Source organism: Bubalus kerabau, chromosome 11 (genome assembly GCF_029407905.1).
Source record: "Bubalus kerabau isolate K-KA32 ecotype Philippines breed swamp buffalo chromosome 11, PCC_UOA_SB_1v2, whole genome shotgun sequence".
Taxonomy (NCBI): Eukaryota; Metazoa; Chordata; class Mammalia; order Artiodactyla; family Bovidae; genus Bubalus; species Bubalus kerabau.
In genome coordinates this window covers 8754667-8769477 of record NC_073634.1, presented here as the reverse complement: position 1 = coordinate 8769477, position 14811 = coordinate 8754667, and the positions used below count along the sequence as shown (strand labels likewise).

The 14811-nt window shown below is 46.6% G+C and overlaps 1 protein-coding gene across 1 annotated transcript in view; it reads right to left on the bottom strand.

Annotated features, from left to right (window-relative positions):
• Positions 1 to 11558, bottom strand: part of NPAS2 (neuronal PAS domain protein 2) — a 249044-nt gene extending 237486 nt beyond the window's left edge. Inside the window, exons 1-2 of the mRNA XM_055539452.1 lie at positions 10478 to 11558; positions 1675 to 1768 (exon numbers count right to left, since the gene is read on the bottom strand). The gene's annotated coding sequence lies outside the window, so the exon portion shown is untranslated. The remainder of the gene's footprint in view (positions 1 to 1674; positions 1769 to 10477) is intronic.
• Between the last annotated feature and the right edge of the window lie 3253 nt (positions 11559 to 14811).

Below are 14811 nucleotides of genomic sequence, written 5' to 3'. Positions count from 1 at the left end.
TCCAGTGTTCTTGCCTGGAGAATCCCAGGGACGGGGGAGCCTGGTGGGCTGCCGTCTATGGGGTTGCCCAGAGTCGGACATGACTGAAGCGACTTAGCAGCAGCAGTAGCAGGGTCTAAGGAAGTCGGGTGACCTGAAATGAGGCTGCAAGAAACATCATCTGTCTGTGTCCTCTCATATTCCCAACATCACTTGTGTTTCTCCTGCAGGAAACTACAGCTCTCCACCTGAGGGCCATGGCAGGTCGGCCTCAACCAAAAGACAGGATTTGGTAGAGAAATATGCCAGCTTCCTTGTCCCCTGTTGGGGACAGTTCCAAGGTACCTCCCAGAGACCCCAGAAGGACTGTGCCCCTGGTGCCCATGGTGGTAACTGTTCATTAAAATACCTCATATTGACCCAAAAAGCCATAAAATAATAAGTGTTGGAAAGGATGTAGAGAAATGATCACTTGTGTTCTGTTGGTGGGGATAAGATGGTGCAGAGGCCCTTGACAACACTATGGCAGTGCCTCAAACAGTTAAGCACAGAATTAACCACATGGTCCAGCAACGCCAGGTATGGGGAGGTTCCCAAAAGGGTGAAAGCAGAGACTTGCACAGACACCGCATACGTCTATTCACAACAGCATTGTCCCAGCTAAAACATGGGAGCAACACAAACATCCTTTGATGGATGAGTAGAGGACAAAATGTGGCCTATTCATACCGTGGAATATTATTCAGACTTTAAAAGGAAGGAAATTCTGACTCGTGCTACAACTAGGAAGAACCTTGCAGACATCATGCAAAAGGTGAAATAAATCACACAAAAAAGGATGAATACCTTATGATTCCACTTACATGAGGAACCTAGTTTAGTTAAAATTATAGAGACAAGAGACTTTCCTGGTGGTCCAGCGGTAAAGAATCTGCCTTGCAATGCAGAGGACTTGAGTTCAATCCCTGGTCAGGGAACTAAAATCTCTGACCATTCAGGAACTAGTGCTTCACGAGCTTGCCTGCTGCGACAACAGAGTCCACGTGCTGCATCGAAAGATCCCGTATGACTCAACAGAGATCCTGAGCACTGCAGCTAAGACTCAATGCAGCCAAACAAACAAATAAAACTTTAAAAAATATAGAGACCAAAAGTAGAATAGTGATTACCATGGGGACAAGGAAGGAGGGGATGGGAGATGATTGTTTATGGGTATAGAGTTTCAGTTTGGAATAAAGAAAAATGTGGAAATGAGTAGAGGAAATGTTTGTGCAACAATGTGAATATACTTATGATCACCAACTGTACACTCAGGAAGGGTCAATTTTATGTTATGTATATTTTACTACAATAAAAAAATAAGACTGAAGAACAGACTTATGGACACGCCGGCAGGGGAGGAAGGAGAGGGTGAGATGTATGGAGAGAGTAGCATGGAAGCATATACACTACCATATGTAAAAGAGATAGCCAATGGGAGTTTTCTGTGTGACTCCGGGAACGCAAACTGGGGCTCTGAGACAACCTAGGGGGGTGGGATGGGGTGGGAGGGTCCGGAGGGAGGGCACAGGGGTATACCTGTGGCTGATTCATGTTGGTGTATGGCAGAAACCAGCACAAGATTATAAAGCAATTATCCTTCAACTAAAAAGAAATAAATTTAATTATTAAAAAGAATAAGAAAAAAAACCCCACCTTACATTGGTTTCCTTCCATGACCTGTCTCACTTTTCACAGAAGTTGTTGTGCTTAAAGCCGGACTCCATGTCTACTTGGTGGGAAAGCTAACCTATAATAAGGTTAATAAATGGTAGAGTTAGGATATGAACCCCAACCTTCAACCAATCTTTAGGCATCAAGCTCCATGCTCTTTAGAACACAGGAACTATCCTGGTACAGCATCAATAAAATAGGCTTTAACAGTTCAAAGCCAACATTTTGAGACTCTGCCTTGTTCCATGAAGCCCCCTTCACTAGTTGTAAAATAAATCTCTTGGTTGTATGTGTGCTAAGTCACTTCAGTCGTGTCTGATTCCTGGCGAGCCTATGCGCTGTAGCCCGCCAGGCTTCTCTGTCCACGGAATTCTCCAGGTAAGAATACTGGAGTTCAGTTGCCATGCACTCCTCCGGGGATCTTCCCCACCCAGGGATCGAACCCATGCCCCTTGGGTCTTGTGCTTTGGTAGTTCTTTACCACTAGTGCCACCTGGGAAGCCCCTTGGTTGTATAGGAGAAAATAAAGACACAGCATGTATTTTTTTTTCAATGACTAGAATCTAGTTTGCATTACTATATAATTCCACCTGACCTTTCATATGCAATCAGCCACTTTTCTTGAAATATATAAGGAAGAAAAGAGTTTTTTAAAAGATTTGAGAAAATAATTTTACTCAAGCTATATATGGATTTTGAACTTTGTTTCGTATTTCAGAAATATTTAAATCTTGAGCATTGCAAATCTAACTCTGGTCTCCTTCAGAGAAATACAACATGTATTCGTTTCTCCCCACAAGTGAGGCAGTCCCTGCTACAGCTAAGTCACTTCAGTTGTATCCGACTCTGTGCGACCCCATAGACGGCAGCCCACCAGGCTCCGCCATCCCTGGAATTCTCCAGGCAAGAACACTGGAGTGGGTTGCCATTTCCTTCTCCAATGCATGAAAGGGAAAAGTGAAAGTGAAGTCGCTCAGTTGTGTCCGACTCTTCGTGACTCCATGGACTGCAGCCCACCAGGCTCCCCCGTCCCTGGGATTCTCCAGGCAAGAACACTGGAGTGGGTTGCCATTGCCTTCTCCAGAGGCAGTCCCTAGACGGCCATTTCTTCCTTGTGTCTTCTGATGAACGCAGGTGAACGCAGACACAGGTAAAAGCCTGCTGTTCTAGAGTGCTGACCCAGGACAGCAATGTGGGGGCCGCCTTGTCTACGACCCACGGGGCATGCCTTGCTATCAGGGGACTCGAATTCTGAGATTTAAAATCCGCATTCTTCAAGTCATGAGTACCAATCTATGAGTGGCCCATTACCTCATGTCTCTGAGTGAAATAGAATGGAAGTCACTAGGGCTCACAGTAAAGTCGGTATTGTTTTATGGAACTTTCCTATTTCTTTCTCTGTATGTGGCACTGGATTATTATATAAAATGTGTTTCATGTAAGTTTTTGGGGGGAAGGAACTGAAAGTCACTGTTCAAAAAAGTCTTTCCAATCACTTATATGTGGAGTCTAAAAACCAGCTCAAATGAACTTATTTACAAAACAGAAACAGACTCACAGATATGGAAAATATACTTATGGTTACCAAAGGGGGACGGCAGAGGGAGAGGGATAAATTGGGAATACGTGATTAACAGATGCACACTGCTGCTGCTGCTGCTGCTAAGTCACTTCAGTCGTGTCCGACTCTGTGCGACCCCAGAGACAGCAGCCCACCAGGCTCCACCGTCCCTGGGATTCTCCAGGCAAGAACACTGGAGTGGGTTGCCATTTCCTTCTCCAATGCATGAAAGTGAAAAGTGAAAGTGAAGTCGTTCAGTCGTGTCTGACCCTCAGTGACCCCATGGACTGCAGCCCACCAGGCTCCTCCATCCATGGGATTTTCCAGGCAAGAGTACTGGAGTGGGGTGCCATTGCCTTCTGCAAGATGCACACTACCATATATAAAATAAACAACAAGGATTTCCTGTCTAGCACAGGAAATCTTGCTTCCCTGGTGGCTCAGTCAGTAAGAGAATCCACCAGCAACGGAGGATTGGGAGACCCGGGTTTGATCCCTGGGTTGAGAAGAACCCCTGGAGAAGGAAATGGCAACTCACTCCAGTATTCTTGCCTGGGAAATCCCATGAAGAAAGGAGCCCTTCGGGCTATAGTCCATGGGGTCACAAAAGTTAGTTAGTGACTAATCCATCGTCACTACAGAAAATCATATTCAATATGATTAATACTGATCACAATATGACTGTAATAAACCATAATGGAAAAGAATCAAAAAAGAATACACACACATATATGTATAGCCAAATAACTTTGTGGTACTCCTAAAACTGACACAAAACTATAAACACTTTGACAAAAAGAAAATCAATCTTTGATCTCTATCAGGAGGGCTCCTTTGACCACTTACTTTGAGCATCACGTGTTTCCACCCCCTCCTGATTCCTTAACTTTCTTTCAACCTGTTGGCTGCACATTGCCATCATTCTGTCCTAAAAATGAGAGAGGAACCAAGCTCCCACAGCCCCTTGGAGCCTTCCGAGGTTGAATCTATTGCCAAGACAATGAGTCATTTACTCAGAAAGCAGCCAATTATTTCAGCCATGCAAATAAACAAACAAACACCACCGACAACAAAAGCCGGCTTACTGGGTCTGTGTTTTCAATTTTCTGACACTTATTTGACAAGATGCTCACCCAGCCATTCATTCCTCCTGTGAATGAATGGAGAGGTCAGATGATTAAACCCATGTCAACAATAATACACTGAATGAGACATTGCACAGCGATGAGTCTCCTTCTTGCTCGGAAAATGCACAGGTTTGCACCCATATACACACTCAATAAAACACAAACACTCAGCCAGAAACCAGAGACTTGGGACGGATTTTGAGGCTGACCACTTGAAATACTATTTCTTTGAAAAACAAGCTTTTGAAACCCACTCGTCCTTCCAAGTTCACCTGGCCCTTCAGAAACCCCTGATCTTACCCACGTCTTAGAACCGCCCCCCCAACCCACCGCTTTCTTCTCCAGGTTGAAATAGCCTCTTGCGCTGAGGGGTGTCTGTTCTACACCGAGCAGAGTGACAATTAGGTTGCTCAGTGTCATTTCATCAGTCTGGGCCTGACTCTAGCCCAGCCTGTGTCTCAGCTCTGATCAAATCAGCCACTGGCAGTTATGTCTGCTTTAACTTGGGACACTGCGGTCACTGTCGCTGATGCAATACCAGTCCAGAGGGGATTTAAGGACTGGGAGGTGGGGTCAGGGGCCATGGTGCTCCTTCATCACTCCTAGGTCTACCACAGCATTCTCCATAAACCATTGGTCATCATCACAATCACACTTGGCACAACCCACTTCATGTTACAGCGTTGTCACACTGGGTTTATAATTCCTTGCCTGTGTGTCCACTTCCCAGAAGGCTGTGAGCTCCTTATTACCTGTCTACTCTTAATGCTTAGAACAATACTTGCATACCACAGAGAGTTAACCAACAATTGTTGGAAGGTCAGGCTGGATTATTGCACTGGAACCAACAAAACAACATTTTATGGTAACAAAATTAAAGAATATTAGAGATTAAAAAAAACACCTCAATTGCATAAATACAATATGGGGGAATTCTTGGTTTGGAAACGGTTTCTGTGAATAAAGAATGAGGGTTTCTGTCCTACACCGGTGACTTTTAACTAATGGAATGTGGTAGTTCCAGGGGGCTGAGAGTTCTCCATCACTAAAGATAATCAAGCAGAAAATATGATGAAACGAGGGATCCTATGTTACACAAGAGAAAGAGCAGTTCCCCATGCAACCTGTTGAAGCGGTGATTATTTCTTAGCTGGAATGGCCTTTTCGCTTCAGATTCTTTCCTTATGGAACACAGGGTAGGCCCTAGTTATTGTCTCCCCAGCATCCATTCCTCTCTTCCATATTTGCAGATTTCTTATTTGACTGCGGAGCCTAATCTCCCCAATTCTTCAGGGTGTTCAATAATTGGCTGAATCCTGACATGGCCATTCTCCTTATCAGTGATTGGTTTAGGCCAGGACATGTGACTCAACTCTGGCCAGTGAGATGAAAGGGGAAGATTTCTGGGCGTAATTCCCTCCTCCCTGAGAAGGATGGCAGGAAGGCATTGTCTCTTCTCCCTCTGGATGCTCCTGGTTATGACTGAGTGACTTGGAAACTGCAGCAACCTCTTTCTCAAGTGAGCTATGCTGAGTACAACCCTCACGTCCTGAGAGTAGGGGAGCAGTGGGACAGAAAGCTGATGCTGAGGCATCTTTTAAACAAGATAATAAATTTCCTTGTTGATCAAGCTCTGTTGAGTTGGGTTTCCCGTTGCTTGCAGACCAAGTATCCCAACAGATACACAGGACATCTTACTAAATTTCCATATATTCCATATATCAGGTTAGTCTTTCCATATATTTCCAGGTTAATCTTTATAGAAGGCAATTTTGATCTTCCTACATCTGATCAAAAACCTTCATGCCCCACCCCAATTCCATACACTAAAAATAAACTCTTCAAGATCAAGCTTTACTTTCCAAGATCATTTGTTTCCTATCCTCCAGTGAAGTTTCACTTCCTGATGTTTTATCCACATGACCTGCAGTTTACTGCTCCTGCAGGGGGCTCCCATCCTGGGATCCAGCCACGTCCCTTCCATTTATTTTTGCTTGTTGAAATGTTGTCTCCAAAGAACCTTGCCAGATCCTCTCTTTTCCATGACACATTTTATGGTCAATATATATATATTTTTCAAATAGTCCCCTATTTGCTTTGGGTGCCTTTGTCTTGGCACTTACCCTATTCTGCCATATGGTACAGTTATTTGTGTGCCTTTCTCAGTCTTGCTAGTACTCTGTGAGCCCTGGGGGCAGAGGCCATGTCTTACTGCTCATCTCAGTCTGTCTATCTGCTCCCAGTGTGATGTTTCATACCAAGTGGAAGCTCAAAACCACCCAGATGAATGCTGCAGGAAGTGGAATATGAAAGACCCTTCTCAGTTCTAAAATTCTCTTGGTTTTATGCCATCAGCTTTTTATCTGTTGAGTGCCTTTTTCTTAATGGTCAAGAAGAGAATCATTATAACCTCTAAGTTGTGAATGGTTTCAGCTGAGTTTGAATTCATTGGGGACATGCTTTGTTAATTCCTGCTCCATTATATTCTATGCATGGCTAATCAGGTAAATGATTTAAAGTTCCTAGGCTTCTGTTTCCCATGTCTAAAATTAAGGATAACAATAGTTACCCCATAAGATTGTTGTAGGGACGAAATGAAACAAGTTCTGGGTAGCAGTCCCTTCTGAGTATTCACTCACGTCCATTCTTTTTCCTTCTGGTTTAGCCCAGATAATCTTTCAGTTTTAGGAGACCAGGGTCATCCTCAAGCTCATTGGCTTGTCCCACTCCTCTTGCCATGGGTGGATTTAGGCTTGGAGATGAATTTTGGCTGATGTGATATCAAAGAACATATGCTTGGGATATTTGCGGGGGGGGGGGGTCCTCATTCACAGGAAGAGGTGAAGAGTTAATATTTTCTTCCACTGGGTGTAGTCATCTTGAGAACAAGTCAGTTCTGTTATGATGGCAATGGGGAGCCTGGGGATGGCAAAGGGTGGGGATGGCTCTGATGTTGTTGAGCAGCTGAATTAGCCAATGCAGGGCTACCCTACCTTGGGACATCTATGATATGAGAGCGTAAATATTCTTTATTACTTACGTCATTTACAGTTTATTATTGCAGTCAAAAGCATCTTTATTGTTTGATTATGAAGCACATGTTTATACTCTAAAAATATAAAACTGTACTCCATTTAGTCCTTATAATTCCTAGGTGAGAATATCTGAGAAAATTGGAAAGGATGATACTTAACTAAATTAAAATAGACTTGAAAAGATCAACCTTTATAACTTGACAATGCTTTTTTTTTTTTGCAGAGCTTGTTGATTGTGAATTAGAAAATCAGTCAGAGACAAAGGATAGAATAGGTGATAAATGTAGCCCATATGGTGCTATGAGAAATATTTGAAAAACAAAGAGAAAATACAAATAAACATGAAGCTTAACTGCACACCAATATTATCCACTGGAAATTGTGTCTTGTTAAAACTCCAGCATGTTTTACAGGACGTAACAAAAATAGAAAAAATCATAAAACCAGAAGAAAGAAAAAGGGAGATTACTCTTTACTCTTAGATTGGTGATTGGGGCTTATTGAATGTTAACAAGCTCAGTTTTGTTTTTTTGTTTTGTTTTAAAATCAATGGACAACTTTTGAATAAAAGAGGCTCTTGAATGCTCTCTAGAGAACCCCTAGGGTCAGTAGAGAAAATTTCTCCCCCCGGTCAGCTTCTGGATAAACAAAAAATAAAAGCAAATACTATGGGCTCGCTAAGCAAATCTACCCACATTGGAATTATGTTGTAATCATCTCACAAGTATCTGCAAGGCTGACTTGACATTGCAAAGGACCGTCAAAGTTGCTTACAAGTTAGGTGTACATAGTTTTCCCCCAAAATCAAAGTTCCCTCTTTGGCCCTCAGTGAGACCTGGAGTCTGGGCCATGAATGCAAAACAGGGCATTGCACCTCATTAGTTGATCCCAAGGACTTGAAAACTGGGATGCTGTGGGTCTTGTAGCCCTCTCACTGGGGAAAGCGATACCCATTTCTGATTATTTAGCTAAGAGTTAGCAGATAATGCCTGAAGGACCCAGGAGAGCTGATAGCCCAGCGTAGGACACTCCCATCTTCCTCTGAACCATCATGGAAATGTCAGGTCCCTGGTCCAAGTCTGAGAGGTCATCTGTTGGGGGAGGGATGAACTCACTGGTTTGGACAAGGGCAGGCCACTTAACTGGTTGAGGTGAGCTTTCCTTGGCTACAAAATGATGATAACTGCCCCCGCTGACTGCCTGGGACACTGGGAGGCACAGCACAGACAAGGTGCCCTTGGACTTTCTCAGGAGTGGGCCGTGTAATGTGCCTGGTTTCCTGGGCTCCCTTGCTCTTGCTTCCCAGTAGCTAGGGGTGCCTCCATCCACTCTCATCTCAGCCTCAGGACTGCCCTTCCCACTGGGGAGCGATCAGCTTACATATACTTAAGCCCCCTTGGCTCAGGACCCGTCTGAGACTTGGCCTCCAGAGTCCCAAGTAACCCCAGGGAGCTCCTGCCAACTCTCTCCACTGACAGCATTTTCAGAAGCTGCCACCTCCTAGGTCCACTGCCTGAACTTCTAGGCGACTGGTCCTCAGCAGGAAGCAGCAGCAGACCTCATGCCTGCAGGCTGCCCACACGTCTGCCTGCAGCATCCTCCTGGGAATCACTCCTTCATCTCCAGTTCCTCTCCTTGGTATTTGCCCCCACCAGTCCTGGCACTCCCCTTGCCCATGGAGAGATGGAGGGACCTCTGGGGAACCCAGGCAAGGGGGATCCCACTGCAACAAGCAGCCTGGCCCAGGAAGCCTCTTTGTCCCCACAGGCCTAAGACTCCATCCTTCACCCAGAGGCACTTCAACGCCTGGGCAGCCCCAGCATGCACCTGCTAAATCAAACATCAAAATAACACCTCAGAAAAATCCATCATTGGAAGCACAGCCCTTACAAGTAGGCCAGGAGCCCTTGTTAAATGGAAACGGTGTCTGCCTACTGAAATACGAGACGTAACTATGAACCAGTCTCCAAACAAAGCGCACAACATTTCCAGAGCACAATTGAACACCACTCACTGTGAATCAACCCAGAAGCAGAAGAATTGCCTCTTGAGTAAGAAAAAAAGACCGTGGACTCACCTTGAGATGGGACTTGCCAGGTGGCACTGGAGGTAAAAGAATCTGCCTGCCAATGCAGGACATGTGGGTTCAATCCCTGGTCAGGATTGAGAATCCCTGGAGGAAGGAAAGGCAACCTGCTCCAGTATTCTTGCCTGGGAAGTCCCATGGACAGAGGAGCCTGGTGGGCTGTAGCTCTTGGGGCCACAAAGAGTTAGACACAACTTAACAACTGAGCACACATGCATGCAGCCTTGAGATAAACCAGGGGTCGGTGTCATCCAACGAGAAAGCTTCCTGAAATGTTTCAACCATTGACCTTAAACTTCCTCAGGTCGGGGCGGGAGGCTGGTCCCAGGCATCCATGTTGGGCTAACAGCAGTCAGAAAGGGCCTTTATGTGGACACTGACTTCATGTCATTTAATTAAAGATAACTTTCTTTTCCCCTGAGTTTTCTCTCTACGATGCCTCTCTTCAAGCAGCTGGCATGTCTCTGTGTAGGAACCATGTCCTTCAGAGGAGCTGGGGGCCAGAGGGTCTTTGGGGGCCCGCCTCTGCCCCTTGGTTCACTCCACAAGTGAGGAGTAGGGCTCAGCTGGACCCAGTGCAAAATCCCCCGCGGTCACGCTGCTGCCCACCTTATCATTTCAGCAGGAGTGTGGCTGGATGCTGTTTATCACAGAAAATGAAAAACACAGAAAAACACCAAAAGAAAAGTCCCCTGTAACTCTACTGTGCAAAGATAACCACTGTAGGTGATCACACCTATCCCTCTAGAGCTAAAAGCAACATTTTAGAATTTAAATGGGGCTTGTGCTAAATATTCACAGTTTATCCTGTTGCAGAAAAATTGGTAGTATACTTGAGAAAAATGTCTCATGTCCTTAACCTCCTACAATATGACTTTCAATGGTAGAAAACAATGAAAGTAGCTAACCCACAGCGAACGCGTAATGCGTTCCACTCTCCCCGAGGCTTAGAGGCACAGAGACGTTAAGTACTTACCCAGGGTTGCACAGCTGGGCGGTGGCAGGGGCAGGAGAGAGCCCAGCCAGTCTGGCTTCAGGACTCGAGTTTCCAGTCCCTCAGCTGCAGGGCCACGCACCGTGTTAATTGATTTAACCACTAGTGGCTGTGACTAGTTAGGCTATTTATAATCCTCACTCTCATTAACAGTGATATTAACAACCTGTGTAGACAGGTTTGTCTAACTCTGATGATTCCCTGAGCAAAAATTCCTAGAAGTGCAACTGCTGAACTGACTCTGAAAAGCTTTTTGTTCTGCATGTGCCGAACTGTCTTCCACTCCTCAGTGCAGACAGCCTGAGCATGTCCTGGTCACTCACCCTCTGAGCTGAGAAGGCAAAACTGGTCACTCCTGCAGCTTCCTAAGATCACCGAGCGTGTGCTCTCGGGAGCCAGTTCTAGAAGAAGTCACGTGTGTGTGCGCGCGCTAAGTCTCGTGTGTGTGCACTAAGTCGTTCAGTTGTGTCTGACTCTTGGTGACCCCATGGACTATAGCATCCCAGGCTCCTCTGTCCATGGGGTTTCCCAGGCAAGAATACTGGAGTGGGCTGCCATGCCCTCCTCCAGGGGATCTTCCCAGCCCAGGAATCAAACCTGCATCTCCTGTGACTCCCGCATTGCAGGTGGATTCTTTACCGCTGAGCCACAGGGAAAGCCCATAAGGCACACACTCATCCTTTCAGCCCATTCATTCAATAAGCCAGGCCCTCAGGATATAAAGACCGGCGGATAAAGGCCTGTAAACAAACGCGTGTATCAGACTAATGTGCCGATGTCAGTTGAGGTTTTACCTGTGTCATTCCCTAAAAAGACATTATCTTAGTTAGACAGACACTGTTGTTTCCATTTTCCAAATGAGTAAACTGAGGCTTGAAGAGCCTACTTTGCCCACTTGCCCTCTGGAAAGCAGCACTATGAGAAACTCAGAGTTTCCCAAATGGGTCTGAGTCCCACACTCTGTGCTCCTAACCACTGCCCAGTGCCTCCTGGGGCAGGCGGCGCCGTGACGGACGCAGGGGTGAAGGGCAAGGTGGGGACAGGAAGGAAGGAGTGGCGTCTGTGAGGAGCTGGGAGGGCAGCCGGCGGGAGCCGTCTAAACAAAACCTAGAGGTCCGGAATGACCTGGCAGGCTCTGCAGCGGAATTGTAGGTGGAGGGTGGGGTGGGATGATGCTGAGGGCGGAAGCGGTGAGGGGAGAGGGGTCAGGCCCCAGGCCCCGTTGTGTGCTGGGTCCGCTGATCACTGTTCACTGTGTGCTCAGGCTCCAGGCATCACCGAGGCCTGTTTCACCTGGGAAATTCCACACCACACGTGTGTATGTGAACACAGGCAGTACAGGGAAGTGTGGCTGGGTGGGTCACATAGGGCTGCCGTGCGGTGCAGGCGAGGGGCTGCTCTGAGCCTCTCCACGTCTCCTTTCCTTCCCTGTGAGGCCAGCTTTCATCCTGAAGTAGGGTGACCGTCTCCAGCCTGGCTTGAGGGGGATGCTCTGCTGTTAGCTCTGAATGTCCTGCGTCCTGGGAAACCTCTTAGTTCTGGGCCATCTGTGGGAAAGCCACTTTGGGGCTCAGGAAACAGAACAGCCAGCTTCAGAGGCCCGTGGGTCTGGGTTGGGGCGGTCGTGACCAAGAAGCAAGTGGCTGGTGTTGGTGCGGTCAGATTGGGCCGGATGGGGCAGGCCAGGCCTGAGCGGAAGCCCCAGCATTGGGCTTCTGGAGGGCTGGCCGCTGTATGTCCTGCACCGTCTCTGCAGTGCGGGCGCCCTGCCTGGGGCAGAAGGGTGCCCAGCAAACATGAGGGCCAGACGAGGAAGAGATCGCCGGGTTCCACACGACTGTGATCTTGACAACTGCTTTGCCATCTGCCTGTTGGGTCTCCCGGAGTCCCAGTAGGGGCTTTTTAGTTCCCAGTGGCTAAGGTGCACCTCAAGCACCCTCTCCTGGGCCCCGAGTGTTTCCCACCCCACCCCACCCCAGCCTGCACAACCTCACTGAGCTGTCCTTCTCCCAGGCTGGGCTGCAGAGACCTGCAGCACCCCAAAGCAGCTTCCTTTTCCTTGCTGTGCTCCAGAAACAGCAAAGAATAAAACATAGCAGTGTCTCTGAGAGAAAGATGAGTAACCTTCCACCCTGGAATGGGAAAGGGGTCAGACCAGCCATGTGGAGTCACTGCTCAGGGATCAGAAGAAAAGAAGGGAGATGCGAATCTTATTGAACTGTTTTATTAGTAAACACAGCAGGGATTGATATCTAAGCTAGTTTTGAATGTTCACGTCGTATTGGAAACAAAGCATTAGACTGTCAGTTCTTGCCTCTCCATGCATCTATAACATTAGGGTCTTTGGGTGAAGCTCCCATACCTGCTCACATACCTGCCGGAATGCCTGGAAAAGCTCCGCTCACTGACTCGGCTGAGGGGAGCGATAGGAGCTCTGGGGGTGGAAAAGCAGTTAGATTTGCTTTATTTTGCCTCATGTGGATTTCCCAGGAAAGCATGGGCAGATAGGAAAATGTGACTGGGTTTATTTTCTGTACCCTCTTAATAACCCTGCCTGTTGGACTGTTCATCAAAATTTTTTCTTGATACCTAGAGTGCAATTGCTGGGTCTTCAAGTAAGTACATGTTTACAAGAAATTGCCAAACTGTTTCTCCACCCTTGGTGATGCCATTTTACATTCCCACCAGAATATAGGGTGGATCCATTTGTTCCATCCATTGCTGCCTCAGAAGTTACTACAACCCCAAAGGCTTAAAACAATGCATTTATTATCATACAGTTTGTACAGGTTGAGAATTTCAGCACTGTTGAGCTGTGTGCTTTGTTTCAGGGTCTCTCATGGTTAAGGGGAAACCAGGGGCTCATCTGAGGCTTGACTGGGGAAGGATCTACTTTCGAGCCCATGTGGTTGTTGGCAAGATTCGTTTCCCTTGTAGGGGGGGGAAGGTGGGGGGCGGAGGTGAGACTTGAGCTCTTTGTTGGATGGTGGCTAGTGGCTATACTCAAAGCCTTTGCCCCCCGGGCATCTTCCCATGTAGGCTTCCTTTATCAAATCCAGCAGAAGTGATGGTCATCAAGATGGAAGTACAATTTTATGTAACATAAACACAAGAGTGACCCCCCCCCCATCACCTCTGCTGTTTCTATTGGAGGTAGGCAAGTCATGGTGTTACCGAACTGGGGTCTGGCAGCTCAATGCTCAAAAGCCATTAAAGAAGCCAAGTTGGTGGAAAGGAAATTTTGATTTATTTTCTATGCTGGCAACTGGGAGATGAGGGGAAGGCAGACGCCTGTCCAAAGGTCTTGCCCCTACTGATAGTGGGCAAGAGCTTTTAAAGACAGAGGGAGGTGGCTACATGCAGAAACAGCACAGTCAGCTCTGACAGTCATCTTGAAGTTGGTCTCCGGTGCTCTGACCAGCATCTTGATTGTTTTAGGTACAGTTAATCTTCAGTTCCAGGTTGGTTTGTTTCCATTTCCTCGAGGCCAGTTGTCAGAGCTGTGGCAGCTTGTGCCATGATTAGTCTGGTTATCCTGTAGTTAACTTCTTCCACCTGGTGGGGGTTTCAGTATTTATGACAGTCTCAGGATATGGCTGAGAATATCATCTATAGCCCTTGAGAAGGAACTAAAGGCCCTTGACTGTGCTTAATGACCACATTATTATTATGTGGTCTCCTTTAACTGTTTTTCTGTATTTTTCTCACTTTCTCACTTCTCTGATTAAAATTATTCTTGGGCTAAAGTTTTTTCACAGACAAAATGTAGACCGAGGACAAGGGGGCTGGCAAGGCCCATAGGGTCCTGCTCCATTTCAATAGATCTCACCTATACTTAAAGGGAGGGGAATACCTAAGGGCATAAACACCAGGAAGCAGGGGTTACTGGGAACCATCTTTAAGTCTGTCCCAGTTCAGTTCAGTTCAGTCACTCAGTCGTATCGGACTCTCTGTGACCCCACGGACTGCAGCAGCAGCCAAACAGGAGATGGCAAGAGAGAACATCAACATTTTAGGAATCAGCAAACTAAAATGGACTGGAGTGGGTGGATTTAACTCAGATGACCATTATACCTACTACTGTGGGCAAGAATCCCTTAGAAGACATGGAGTAGCCGTCATGGTCAACAAAAGTCTGAAATGCAGTACTTGGATGCAATCTCAAAAACGACAGAATGATCTCTGTTCACTTCCAAGGTAAACCATTCAATATCACAGTAATCCAGGTCTATGCCCTGACCAGTAATGCTATTCAGCTCATGTTGAATGGTTCTATGAAGACCTACAAGACCTTCTAAAACTCACACCCAAACAAG